Source organism: Oratosquilla oratoria, chromosome 32, assembly GCF_046742065.1.
Source record: "Oratosquilla oratoria isolate Oo_2021 chromosome 32, ASM4674206v1, whole genome shotgun sequence".
Taxonomy (NCBI): domain Eukaryota; kingdom Metazoa; phylum Arthropoda; class Malacostraca; order Stomatopoda; family Squillidae; genus Oratosquilla; species Oratosquilla oratoria.
The window spans coordinates 27362995-27377994 of record NC_134808.1 but is presented as its reverse complement, the minus strand read 5'-3'; positions in this window follow the sequence as shown (position 1 = coordinate 27377994).

Genomic DNA, 15000 nt, shown 5'->3' with positions numbered 1-15000 from the left:
CATGAACATGCACATACACATGCATATTTACACACACACACACACACACACACACACACACACACACACACACACACACACACACACACACACACACACACACACACACACACACACACACACACGCCTCATCATCCATAACATTGAAACCTTTTACCACTAAATGCTTTAGCGACATAAATGTCCATTAGGCACTTGGTTCCATTGACACTAAATGGACCTCATAGGTACGAACCAAACGAATTACAATTAATTGATCTAACTCATCAGTTTTTATCTTCATAATGATGTAAACCAAATGATTAAGTCAAATTGTTCTTGAAATTGATACGAAGCAAAAACAATATATGTATATTATATATATATATATATATATATATATATATATATATATATATATATATATATATATATATATATATACCTGTACTCACACACACACACACATGCACACACACACACACACACACACACACACACACACACACACACACACACACACAATTATATATATATATATATATATATATATATATATATATATATATATATATATATATATATATGTATGTATGTATATACAATGTTCTGGATAAGAGGATTGTGTCTGAATACAACAGAGTGGCGAGCATAAACCTCACCTTTGTGCAGCCATTACTACAAAATATTTATTTTTAATTCTGACTTTCTCTCTTTATCTCTCGCATGCACATGTGTTCTCTTTCCACATAATTAGATTCAATTATTTTTTCAGAAGAAACTCAAGTCATTATTACACATGCAAGGTCATTTCTTCGTTTCTGTACTTTTGTATTCATTGGTGAGGTTTGTGTGTGGTGTGTGTGTGTGTGTGTGTGTGTGTGTGTGTGTGTGTGTGTGTGTGTGTGTGTGTGTGTGTGTGTGTGTGTGTGTGTGTGTGTGTGTGAGTGTGTGTGTGTTTACAAACCTTGCCCAGAATTAAACTAAGTTGCAATTAGATCTAAAATCTCTTTAGGCGCACGTGCCAGACCTTCTTTGTTTAGTTTTAGTTCCGTAATTACTTGGAGTTTTTTGTTTTGCTCCTTTAAACAATTTTGTACAATTTCTAAACAGTTCTTTTCTCGGTGGATTTCTGAGAGATTTTCTCACACTTTCAACCTCCAGTCATGCAGATTATTTTTTATTTTAATGTCTCTTGTTCTCTTCAGATTACCAGTGTCCAAAGACTTTTGTTAGCAAAATAATTTATGCAAAACGTTAAAAAAAATCCAGTTCTCATCTAGTAAATACATTTTTTTTTTATTTTACGTTTTCTGGCGGCCATTTATCAAGAAAATTATATTTCTCTTACCTTCTAGTGGATGTTTACATACAAATATAAAGTCGTACACACGAACGTGCACATACGTACACACACATGTATATATAACAAGTCCATACATCCACCTAAGTCTATATTCTCCTACACACACATACATATACAAAAAACACAAATATACAGATAATAGATATATACACTCTAGCACACATACACATACAAATAATACATACATACATACATGCATGCATGCATACATAGGTACATATATACAAATACATACACGCACACTCACACACACACAATCTTTACACCTCTAAAAAAGACATTACTGAGTATTTCAGTATTTTCTTGCATTCCAGTACAATTAAGGTATTTTCTTTGCAGATTACTTGAGAACAGCAGTTTTTAAGGTTTATAATCGTACAGATAAATCTAAAGAAAAAACGTAACAACTTATGGGGGTGGCTTTACCCTCCAGTGGAGAAGGTCGATTACTTGGGGTTACTATTTTTTTTTTTTAATAAAAAGAGGATGAATTGATGGGTTGATTATTGGAACGGGGTGAAGGGTAGGGGGGTGGGAGTTTAAGAGTTGAGGATGTAGGGTGAAGGGGTAATGGATGTAGGGTAAAGGGGTGAGGGGTGAAAGGGTGATGGATAGAGGGGTGTGGTGTGCGCAATTGAGGGTGAATGGGGTGAGGGGTGAGGGATGAAGGGGTGACGGGTGTAGATTGAGGGGTAGAAGTGTGTGGGGTGAAGGCGTTCATGGGTGACAGGGATGACAAGGGTGAGAGGGGTGACGGGGTGAGAAGGGTCAAAAGTTATTATTTACACAAGAAACATGCCAGAGGGCCTTCCAGGTAACTCTTAGCCGGGGGAAAGGGGGGAAGGGGGTAAAGGGGGAAGGGGAGAAAGAAGGGAGAAGGGGAAGGGAGAATGGGTAAAGGGGAAGGAGAGAAGAGGAGAAGGGTGAAAGGGAGAAGAGGAAAGGGAGAAGGGGCAAGGGGAAGGGGAAGGAGAGGAGGGAAAGGAAAAGAGGAGAGGGGGAAAGGGGAAGGGGATAAGGGGGAAAGGGGAAGGGGAGAGGGGGAAAGGGGAAGGGGAGAGGGGAGAATTAGGGAAGGGGAGAGGGAGGGAGGGAAGGATGGAAAGAGGGAAGGGGGGAAAGGGGAAAGGGGGAAAGGGGGGAAAGGGGACAGGGGGGAAAGGGAGGAAAGGGGGAAAGGGGAAGGGGAAAAGGGGGAAAGGGGGAAAAGGGGAAAAGGGGGAAGGGGGGGATACAGGGAGATCCTCGGGGATACACCGCTGGACCCTTTTGCCAGCATCTCAGGAATGCCAGACATCCGGTCTGCCCTCGGCTCCTCTCCAGACGTATATTACTCTCTCCTTCTCTCTCTTTTCCCTCTCTCTCCTTCTTTCTTTTTTTATCTCCCTTCTCTCCATTTCCCTCTCTCTCCTTCTTTCCCTTTCTCTCCTTCTCTCTCATTTTCCTTCTCTCTCCTTCTCTCCTTTTCTCCATTTCCCTCCTCTCTCCTTTTCCCTCTCTCTTCTTCTCTCCTTTTATCTCCTTTTCCTTTTCTCTCCTTCTCTCCCTTTCTCTCTGTCTCTCTCCTTTTTTCCTTTTCTCTCCTTCTCTCTCCCTTTCTCTCCTTCTCTCCTTTTCTCCTTCTCTCTTCTTCTCTCTCTTTCTCTCCTTCCCTCTCCACCTCCCTCCCTTTCTTTACTTTTCTTACTCTCTCCTTTACTCCTCTCTCCTCCTCTTTCCGTCACTCATTTCCCTCTCCCTCCCTCCCTCACCCACTCCCTCTCTCCCTCCCCTCTCCCTCAAGCAGTCATCCTCTCCCATTCACTCACTCCATCCCGACATGTCCAAGTTTACCCAACCACGCGCTGGGGGTAATCACACTGATTTATGGACTTAATGTAAGTAGATGACTATGTACACTTATTTTTTACTGAGTTAAAGGGAGGTTGTGGGTTTAGTGAAAAGGGATTTGCCTCTGAATCATGTTAAAGAATGAAATGAAACAAGTTATTAAGTAATTATCTATATACCAAGAGCTTTTTCTTCTTTCTTAGCCTTCTCTATTCAATTGACGATTTCTACATTTAGGATCTGTTCACACTAGCGGTTCGAACCGTGGCGGTTCTATTACAGTATAAATAAATTGAGGGGTTTACTGTTATTTTCTTTATGTTCCTTAGGGCTTTACGCATTTGCACAGAGGCACAGATAGCTTTTCCACGGAAGTGTACGTCAAACCGACCAATTTAGGATTTTGTTTAAATGGCGCCAGCGAATGTCCTGAGAGATATCGACGCAGTGTGATCAATTCTTTTGTCAAGCGTGCGTTCACACACTGCTCTACATGGACTGCTACCAACGCTGAATTGAAAAGAATCTCTCAACTACTTTCCAACAACGACTACAAGAAAGAAGAGAGAGACGAAGTCATAAGAAGACGAGTGGACACTTTCATGGCTCAAGAGACACACGTGGACAACCGCAAAACCATCAGTTTGTATTATAAGAACGTTATGTCTTCTGCGTATAAACAAGACGAGAAAGTCATGCGGAATATCATCCAGCGTAATGTTCAACCCACCGATCCCGACACACACATCAAACTCACAATTTATTACAAATCCAAACGAACTTCCAACCTAGTAATGAAGAACAGCTGTCTCCCACCAACAAATACACTTCAAAAAGTGAACCTAGTATACCAATATACTTGTAATATTGGTGACTGCAGTCGCCTACCTACCAGGTATATAGGTTTCACTACCACCACACTGTCCAAAAGAATCACAGCGCACTTACAGGATGGAGCGATACGCCGCCATAACGACAGGACACATGGGCAAACACTGAGTAGAAAAAATTATGGAAGAAAATACAGTAATCCTACACAATGAACATGACACTAGGAGATTAAGAATGACGGAAGCTGTGTATATTCACAACTTAAAACCTGCTACCAACATTCAACAAATGCCCGTTTCCACTCTTCCTTCAGCTAGAAACTCACAAGCAACACACGGAGCGCCACAAGGACTTAGACAGACAGCACCCCACGGAGCGCCACCTTCCACACAAAAGTCGCCTTTCCCAGTGCCAACATAAACCAAATATAATCACCATTTCAACCTAACACATCTATACTTAAACTCCCAAAGATGGCCGAGTGAAGGCCGAAAGACGTCTCGAGTTATTATGGATTTTAGAAACTTAGTTCCCTCGCCTACGAAGATCGGAACACCGTTAGGAAAATTGAAAATGCAAACTGAATAATGCTGTAACTGCTGTCAACTTCAGCAGAACATATATATATATATATATTTATATATATACACATGTATATGAACGTGTACATATATACAATCTATATAAGGTATGAAGGAAAGAAGAGATATAGTAAGACATAAAGAAGAGAAGTGCAGACAAAAAAAAAAAAGAGTGAGCGAGAGGAGAGAGAGGGAGAGTGAAGAGCACAAGAATGCTGAATGAAGAGGTTGGGGGAGGAGGGAGGATGGAGAAGGGGAAGAGTGAGGAAAGGAGGAGGGGGAGGGGAGGCAGGGAGGGGAGGGCAAAAAAGGCAAAGAGTTTGAGAGCTGGAACGAAGAGCTCCTTCGCGTTCGTAAATGAAAAGGGAAACAAGGAAATGAAGATATGTATGTATATATATATATATATATATATATATATATATATATATATATATATATATATCCGCACGTGTGTGTATACATGTACGTATATATATATATATATATATATATATATATATACACATCCACAAGTATGTATGTGTATGTGTGCGTGTGTACTTTTGAGAACTGGATACCAAAATACTTGTAAGCTTTCGCGTACATGTACACGTATCGTGTACGTATGATCATACATACATACACGTAAACAAGTATTAACATTAACTGCCTACAAAACACAAGTACTTATAGCAAAGTCATCAAATAATGAATGAAAAATACATATATATATTCTAAGAATTAACTCATTAGATCTGAATAATGTATTGACAACTGGGTAGATTCTAGTTTGTCATAAAACAAAACAATTTCTACAAAATAATTCCTACTTTATTCTGTACATAGCCAAGTTCTTCCGGCGCCATCTTTAATTTACATAAAATGAATAAAACATTTGCCTCATTATTATCTTCTATTTGGGTGAAAATCATATTTATACAAATTATTTAACTTCTTCCAGAGAAGCTATTTTGTCTATGTTCTGAAATATTATTGAATGAGAAATATTTCATATTCTTTTACAGTGTATTATTCTCTTTATTTTATTATTTCTTTTTTTTTTATGAAAGTCATATTCTATGCTCTGTTTTGTATAATGAGATCTGATGCATGCGTGCATACTAATGGGACGTGTTTCGGCATAAAATACACTGACGTCAAATGAAAAAATAAACAAGTAAATGAACAAATAAATAAGTTAATAAAATAAATAATAAATAAATGAATAAATTAACGAATAAATGGAAATTGAATGAATAAAATAAACGTATGGATAAAAAGTATAAATAAGCTAATTAATAAATGAATATTCTTATATAAATAAAAAAATTGATTAATAGATAAATGAGGAGAATATATGAATCGCGTTTGATCCTTACCTGTGTATTCTGTCTGTGATATTGGTCAGATGAAAGAGCCACAGAATCATTTTTTTTTGCTTAATCACATGTACTATGTGTACTGTAAGTATCCATGTAGGAGGAGAACACACACACACGTACACACACGTACATACACATATGCAGACACACACACACACACGCACACACACATATACAAATAAAGGGATACACACATACAAATACACGCACACATACGCTATCACACACACGCGCACACACGCACACACGAACACACACACATACACACACACACACACACACACACACACACACACACACACACACACACACACACACTTTCACACACACTCACTGTCGTTCCGGCCGCAATTCTATCCGGTTGGTAATAATTAACTAGAATCTGAATAGCATTGATTTAGCTGCTGATGTTCTATAATAAATACTCCAAGTAAACCGGGGTACCATGACAAAATTACTCTTTCATTCCCTTCCTCCCTCTCTTACTCCCTCCATCTTTCCCTATCTCCCTCGCTCCCTATCTCCCTTGCTCCCTGCCTCCCTCCCTTATTTTCTCCTTCCTTCTCTTACTTCCCCGTCACTCATGAGAACATAAGAATGAAGAAGACTGCAAGAGACCATAAGGCCTACACTAGGCAGTTCTATATCCATTACCACCTGTCATCTCCATCCATAAAGTTGTCTAACCATTTCTTAAAATAACCGATAGTTTCAGCGGTTCACTACTTGGTTACTATGCCTATTCCATTCATTGACCACCCTATTAATAAACCAATTCTTGCCTGTTTACTTTTTACACTGAAAATTGTCCAATTTTAATCCATTACTACGCGTCCTGCACTATTGTCTTAATATGATGACATTGTCTGTGTCAGTTGTTAAAGCCTTTGATCCACTGAACACTATAAGATCACCCCGCACTCTGCGTCTTTCCAGAGAGTGTAAGTTAAGATGCCTAAGCCTCTCTTCGCAAAGTAAATCTCTAAGCCCATGTATCATTTTGGTCATTCCTTCGTACTGATTCTAGTAAATTATTGATGTCCATTCTATAGGACGGAGACCAAAACTGTACCGCATAGTCAAGGATGGGTTTAACTAACTCCAGAGTTTGATAATTACCACTAATAATGAAACCTAATGATCTGTTAGCTTTATTTCTGGCGTTAATGCACTGTTTCCTGGATTTAAGATCAGGAATCACTAGAACTCCCAAGTCTCTCTCGCACTCATTTTTCTCTAAAAAACGTGTTATCTAAGGTATATATGTTTTTAGGATTGTGTAACCCTACGTTTAACACGCTGCACTTTGAAATATTGAAGTTCATTTGCCATTTCACCGACCATGTGAACAACTTATTAAGATCATCCTGCAGAATCTCTGCGTCGTCTCCTGACCTAATTAGGCGTCCTATTTTAGTTTCGTCTGCACACTTATTAACATCACCATTAATCTCATTATCCAGGTCGTTTATGTACATTATGAACTAAATGGGACCCAAAACCGAGCTCTGGGGAACTCCACCAGAAACACTTCATTTGGATTTTACACCATTTATGGTGACCCGCTGTTTTCTGTCACTGATCCAAGCTCTAATCCATTCTAACAATTTTCCTCCTATGCTACGGACTTTGATTTTATTTAATAGTCTCTGGTGGGGCACCTTGTCGAACGCTTTGCTAAAATCAAGGTAACATCGTAACTATCATTGTTATCTGACACCTTATATACCTCAATGTAAAAAGATAGAAGTTTAGTCACACGTAACTTACCCTTGGAGAAACCATGATGTGTGTCACGAATTAAATTATGTCTCTCAATGCGCCTCTGAGTCTATTAACTATTATTGATTTAAGCATTTTACCTATAACTGAAGTCAAACTGATTGGCCTGTAGTTACATATAAACGATTTATCTCCCTTTTTGAAAACACGAACAACGTTTGGCTGCCCATAAGTAATAGGTACAAACCATACCGACTTATTAAATATTTGTTAACTAGTTGCAGATTTCAAATTTACACTCTTTAAGCACTCTCGGAAAAATTTCGTCTGGATCCGGGGATTTTGTAGCTTTAAGTCTTTCAATCTGTTTGACTACTTCTACCTTATTAATGCTGCTATTAGTCTACTTTCTTCATCCCATTCAATTCTTCATAAATAATATCAAATTTTATTTTTTGATGATCGCTAGAGCCTAAACTATCTCCCACTTTTACCTTTCTCGTTAGGTGCTCATTATTAGTTAAAAGTAAGTTCAGAGTATTCTTTCCCCTCGTAGGATCGGTAATCATTTGTTTTAGGAAATTATCCTGCACCACATCTAATAAATTTTGCGCTTCATGATCCAATAAAATTTCCCAGTCAATGTTTCTATAATATATCTCCCATGATCACAACGTTTTTTTTATTGGGACGCCCTGCGAATTTCATGAATCAGGGAATCAGTCTACTCAATGCTGATGTTAGGAGGTCTACATAGGCCGCTACTAGTATGTTTCTTATTCTTGCCTATAATCTCCACCCAAATAGATTATGTACTATCCTCTCCCTTTATCGAATTGTTGATAATACAATTTATTGTATATTTAACGAAAAGTGCTACACCTTCCCCACTCCTGCCAACCCTATCCCTGTGAATCTTTTTTTTTTTATATCCTTCTATCTCGACTTCCGGAAGGAAATGTCTATCAGCCATATTGATATCACTCTTTCCCCTATCTCCCTTTCTCCCTACGTCCCTCCCTCTCTACCTCCCTTCCTCCTTCCTTCTCTTACTCGCTCCTCATTCCTTCAATCACTCACTCGTTCCCTCTTTCTCTACCTCCCTTGCTCTTTATTACTTTCCCTCCTTTCTTCCGTCCCTCTCTTAGTCCCTCCACATTCCCTCCCTTCCTCCATCACTCACTACCTCCCCACTCTTTACCTTTCTCCTCTCTACCTCCCTCCCTCCCTCCCTCCTTTCCTCCTTCGTTTTCTCCCTCCCTCCTTTCCCCCATCCCTCATCCCCTCCCTCCTTCCCTTCTATATTCCAATATTCAATCTTTCTCTATCTTTCCCAAACCTGACATCTTCCTCTCCCCTCTCCTTCCTTCCTTCCTTCCCTCCCTCCGTCCCTCCCTCCCTTCTTCCACCCTCTTTTCCTCCATCCCTTGTTTGTTATTGAATGCATACATTTGTGTAGTCTTAGGCCATAATTTTTTTCATTCTTTACATGAATAGAAATTAATTACTTATAGTCAGAGAGATACACATCAAAGAGAACTAACAGACAGAGAGGCCAACAGGCGAGCAGACATACACATATACTTACATAAACTCACATATACGCACACAGACGCATACAAAGGCACATATATATACAATCGAGCACAAGCCCACGCAACACGTCAAGTACGCGCACACACACACACACACACACACACACACACACACACACACACACACACACACACACACACACACACACACACACACACACACACACACACACACACACACACACACACACACACACACACACACACACACACACACACACACACACACACACAAACCTATGCATACAAATTTACGAACATATGTGTGTGCGCATTCCCAAGTGTGTGTGTGTGTGTGTGTGTGTGTGTGTGTGTGTGTGTGTGTGTGTGTGTGTGTGTGTGTGTGTGTGTGTGTGATTAGACTGTGTGAAAAGGCACACCCTAAAATAGTTCAGGTTTATGCACCAACTTCACAGAGTTCAGACGATGAAATTGAGTCGTTCTATGATCATTTAAGTCTAATCACATACACACACTCTCTCACACACACACACACACACACACACACACACACACACACACACACACACACACACACATACATACACACTTGGGAATGCGCACACACATATGTGCGTGAATTTGTATGCATAGGTGTGTGTGTGTGTGTGTGTGTGTGTGTGTGTGTGTGTGTGTGTGTGTGTGTGTGTGTGTGTGTGTGTGTGTGTGTGTGTGTGTGTGTGTGTGTGTGTGTGCACTTGAGGACACTGCATGTTGCGTGCATGAGCCTACACGAAAGTTTTTCTTAAATGTCTTCACCCACATAAACGCTTACAACAAACTACATATTAATTCCAGCGATAATCAGGAAACTTCAAGTTCAACAAGTTCGGCCTCGCCAAAGTTGAGGACCCTCCGTCCTTTGGGGCTCATGGGACGGAAGAGGAGGAAGAGGAAGAAGAGGAGGAATAGGAAGAAGAGGGGAAGAGGAGGGAAGAGAAGGAAGAAGGAAGAGGGAAGAGAAAAACGAGAAAGAGAGAAATCGAGAGAGAGATAGAGAGAGAGATAGATAGAGAGAGAGAGAGAGAGAGAGAGAGAGAGAGAGAGAGAGAGAGAGAGAGAAAAGGAAGCAAAGGAAGAGAGGGAAGAGAAGAAAGGAAAAGATTGAAAATCAGAAAAAAAATATTCTAGGTTTTAATTAAAAAATCAAAATATAAATACATATATATATATTCTTCTTTCTAATACTGGCGAATATTTGAATAGATATTGTTTTTATACTCACATAGTGTCTCTTATTGTAATATGCAAGACATGGAACTCCTTTGAGCAGTCCACGAAACACCACAAGCGACTTCGATGAACTATATAAAGAGGACGCTGCCTCACAAGTACCTAGAAAGAGAGAGAGAAAAAAAAAAAATCAGTGTCAAGAAATCAAAAAGATTTTCATTATTTCATTGTAGATTGCTACATACTGTACATACACACACACACACACACACACACACACACACACACACACACACACTCATCTTCAGAACTGAAATATGGTTTAAAAGAACTGTGAACAAACAGGTACTTATTGAACTAATTTTGATATACAAATACCGCTTACAGGTAAGGTGATATGGATAAAATCTAATACTACCATGTTTTGGATAAGTGTCCAAATCATATGAATAAAAAAAAAATGAAAAAAAACGAGAGCTACAAAACGCTTGTTAATCCTTTTTACCTGGTAATATCCAGACCACAGACTGATTGATTGATTGATTGATTGGGTGATTGACTGAGTGATTGACTGATGGATCGAGTGATTGGGTGATTGGTGTTAAGGCGGCAATTTGAGCGAGAGAAAAACGAGGTTGTTGTTCTCTTTCTGGAGAGAACTTCGTTATTAGGAGAACGAAAGTGGCCTAGTTTTCTCTCTTCGTTGACGACCGATTTCCCTTTCCTTCTGCATATAAATATCCATATACATATACATGCACATTTACATATATATATATATACATATACATATCTTTTTTCAACCACAAATCACTTTTAATTCCATGCCATCGCAGTCGAGACTGAGAATCGCTCGATGGAGGCATACGTTGGAAATTGAAACATGGACGAGCTGAGGACATATAAGTATACATATACATATACTCACGAAGAACCCACAGTCGGAATAAAAGGAAATCTAGAAGAACGTATGACTTCTATATTTCGGCTAATAGCTATAGAACTCTTCAGTTTCCTTTTATTCCGACTATAGATTTTTCGTGATTATTATTTACAAATGTGCTACAACATTTTGTCTATGTGAATATACATATACATATACATATATATATATATATATATACATACACATACACATGTATATGGATACATATATAGATATATTCGTATATATATATATACATTTACACACACATACACATATACATTTATATACATAAATATCTACATACACATTATATGTATACGTATATAATACGTATGTACACATTTACCTAATGCGACCCCTAGACTTGCACAGTTCTAACTACGACCGTGACCCCAGTGGACTTGTTTATAACGTTCGCAAATTTTTTTATTGGTAGACTTCATTCTAGTATAATAGATCTGATAATTTGTGTACACATAACAGCGTTAGAAAATGGGATGATTTAGTATTAGTAGGTGAGTGGCAATGATTAGATAGTAGATTGGTTTTTAATAACTTATGAAGGAATGAGGTAGAGAAAAATATATAATAGATACGAGTAGAGAATTTATGCATATATTGGAAAAAAAAATAAGCTAATAAATAAATAAATGAATAAATAAATAAATGAATGAAAATCAAATGAAGACAAAGACGGATACAGAATAGTATAGCGAGTGTTTAGACAGTCAAAAACATACATATACACACACACATACACACACATATTCACACATATTTAATCAAATGGAAAAATAAAATGGGAACTTTTTACAAAAAAATAGAAAATGTTGTGCTACACGATTAATAACACACACACACACACACACACACACACACACACACACACACACACACACACACACACACACATATATATATATATATATATATTTATATTACATACATATACACATATACATATGTACATATATATACGCATATAAATTACATATGCATATACATATATACACATATATATATACATATATATTCATATATATATATATATATATATACATTATATATATACATATATATATATACATACATATATATATACATACATATATATACATATATACATACATATATATATACATATATATATATATACATATATATATACATATATATATATATGTATGTATATATATACCTATATATGTATACACGTATATATAAAATATAGGGTGTCCCAAAATAGCGTTTACACTTTTTGGATAGTTAAAACTTGCCTTATTTATTGATTGTAACAATGAAACAAGAAGCATGTGATAGCCAAATGACGTATTTAGATATTTAATACTAAAATGAAGAGAAAAATAATAAATAAAATTCTTCCCAAGGAAAACTCTCCTCGTTGAAATTGTAAAATATCACAATTTGCTTGATTCACTTCAGGTGTCCAAACTGGAATTCGTTCTGCTCCAGATACATCTCATAACGGGAAGAAAAGAAAGTGCACACATCATGCACCATCTTATCTAGTATTAAAGCAAATTATTCTTCAATTGCAACTCTCAATTCGTCAATTGTTGCCCATTTTGTGCTGTAAACTTTGTCTTTCAGAAAGCCCCTCAAAAAGAAATCCATGGGTGTCAAATCTGGTGATCTAGCAGGAAATTCAACACTTCCTCTTCGTCCAGTCCATCTGTCTGGCATAGATGCACCCAGATAAGCTATCACGTCGCGATGGAAGTGGGGAGGAGCGCCATCCTGCTGGAAGAAACACTCTTCTTTTCCAAATCGTTTTTGGACGCGTGGCATGGCAAACTCTTGGAGTATGTTGAGATAATTCAATCCTGTTACGGTGTCTTGGAAAGAGAATGGTCCGATGAGTTCCCTTACGGACACACCAAACCACACCATAGTCACTCCATACAAATTCAAGCGACATTCCTCTGTAACATGTGGATTTTTTGTTGCCCAGTAGGTGCAGTTGTGTCGATTTATTGAGCCATTCAGCTTAAACGTTGCTTCGTCTCTCCAAAGACTATCGAGTGGAAATTTATCGTCGCCTACACATCTAGCAAGATATCATTCACAGAACTCAACTCTTCGATCAGGGTCATCTTCAATCAGAGCGTGAACAAGCGATGGAATGAAACTTTTGAATTGGAAACGCTTCAAAAAGTGATGAACGCTGGATTCAGGGATACCTGTTTCACGAGACAGTTGGTGCGCTGATTATCTTGGAGAATTCTGAACGTTATCAATGACCTCTTGCTCTCTTGTTGGGCTTGTTGATGATCTCTTTCGACCGGAGCGACCCTTTCTCATATGATGGACAGTTCCGTGTTCATCAAACTTGGCGATGATGCCTGAAATGCTAGGGCGAGATGACACATTCATATAGAACTGTTTATTAAAACGTCTTTGCACTTCAGCTTTGTTTTCGACTTTCCAAAAAGTTTGAGAACGAATATTTTTGTGCTCGATTGCAAGAAAACAAAAAACAAACGGTGTATTAGCTATACACAGTGTAAACGTTTTTTTGGGACACCCTGTATATATATATATATATATATATATATATATATATATATATATATATATATATATATATACACACATTTATCAACCACAATTCACTTTAATTCTAAGCCATCAACATCGAGAAACTCGAGGAGGCATACATACAGAAATTGATACGTGGTACAGCTAAGGACTATAATCTCCGCTAGCACGTAACAAGTGACAGTGACTCAACCGATTGCACCATCAAGAGAGATGTACATATATATAGCGAAAGTGGCGGACGGCGTGGTGGATGGCGAGGAGCTCTCTGTCGAAGGTGCTTGGCTATGGCCGAGGGATGTAGGCCTGTGACGAGCCTAATGCCAACGTCCTTGGTTGCCCGGCGTGTAACCATAACCCCCCATATTACAACACCTATGGAAAACTACACCGCAACATATATACTAAAATACATACACACACCCCTAACCTCTTCCTTCACGTGACCAAACCGTGAAATACCCCTGATTCCTAAGAACATCCTTTGCTTATACACAATATATTACGTAATATAGATTGATAACAATAATAATTAAATAAACAGAGATAACTATACATTCTTATAATAACAATTATTGTAAAATAAAATAATATCCAAAACTTGTATCACCAAAATAAAACGTAAACTATTTATAAACTGTAAACTCCCCAAAATGCCGCTATCAGCATTTTCTGATGCATTTCACCAGGAGAGAGAAGAGCTGGCAGTCTTTAGGTGGAAAGCAGAGCTGGAAGGTCTGCAGTTGTAAATCTAGATAATAGATCTTTTTAGTTAAAAGGTCTTGTGGTCTTTGATTCATCCACCTAAGGAGGATTTACAGGCGTTCTGCAACTAATGCAGGAAATATGGACCTGCATGCGCCAGTGTTGACAAGGAAACGACGTTTAGAGGCCTTGTCGTTGATATAGAGGCCCGTTGCGCCTGTAGAGGCCACCGTGATGGGCGGTGGCCCTTTTAGGTGTTTTTTTTTTTTTTGTCCAAGTACATCCTGGTTGGCATTTCTTGGCGAAGGCGCCGAATCTTGTGTGGTAATAGCACAGGTGTAAAGGGGCAGTGGTCCGGGTTCGTTGC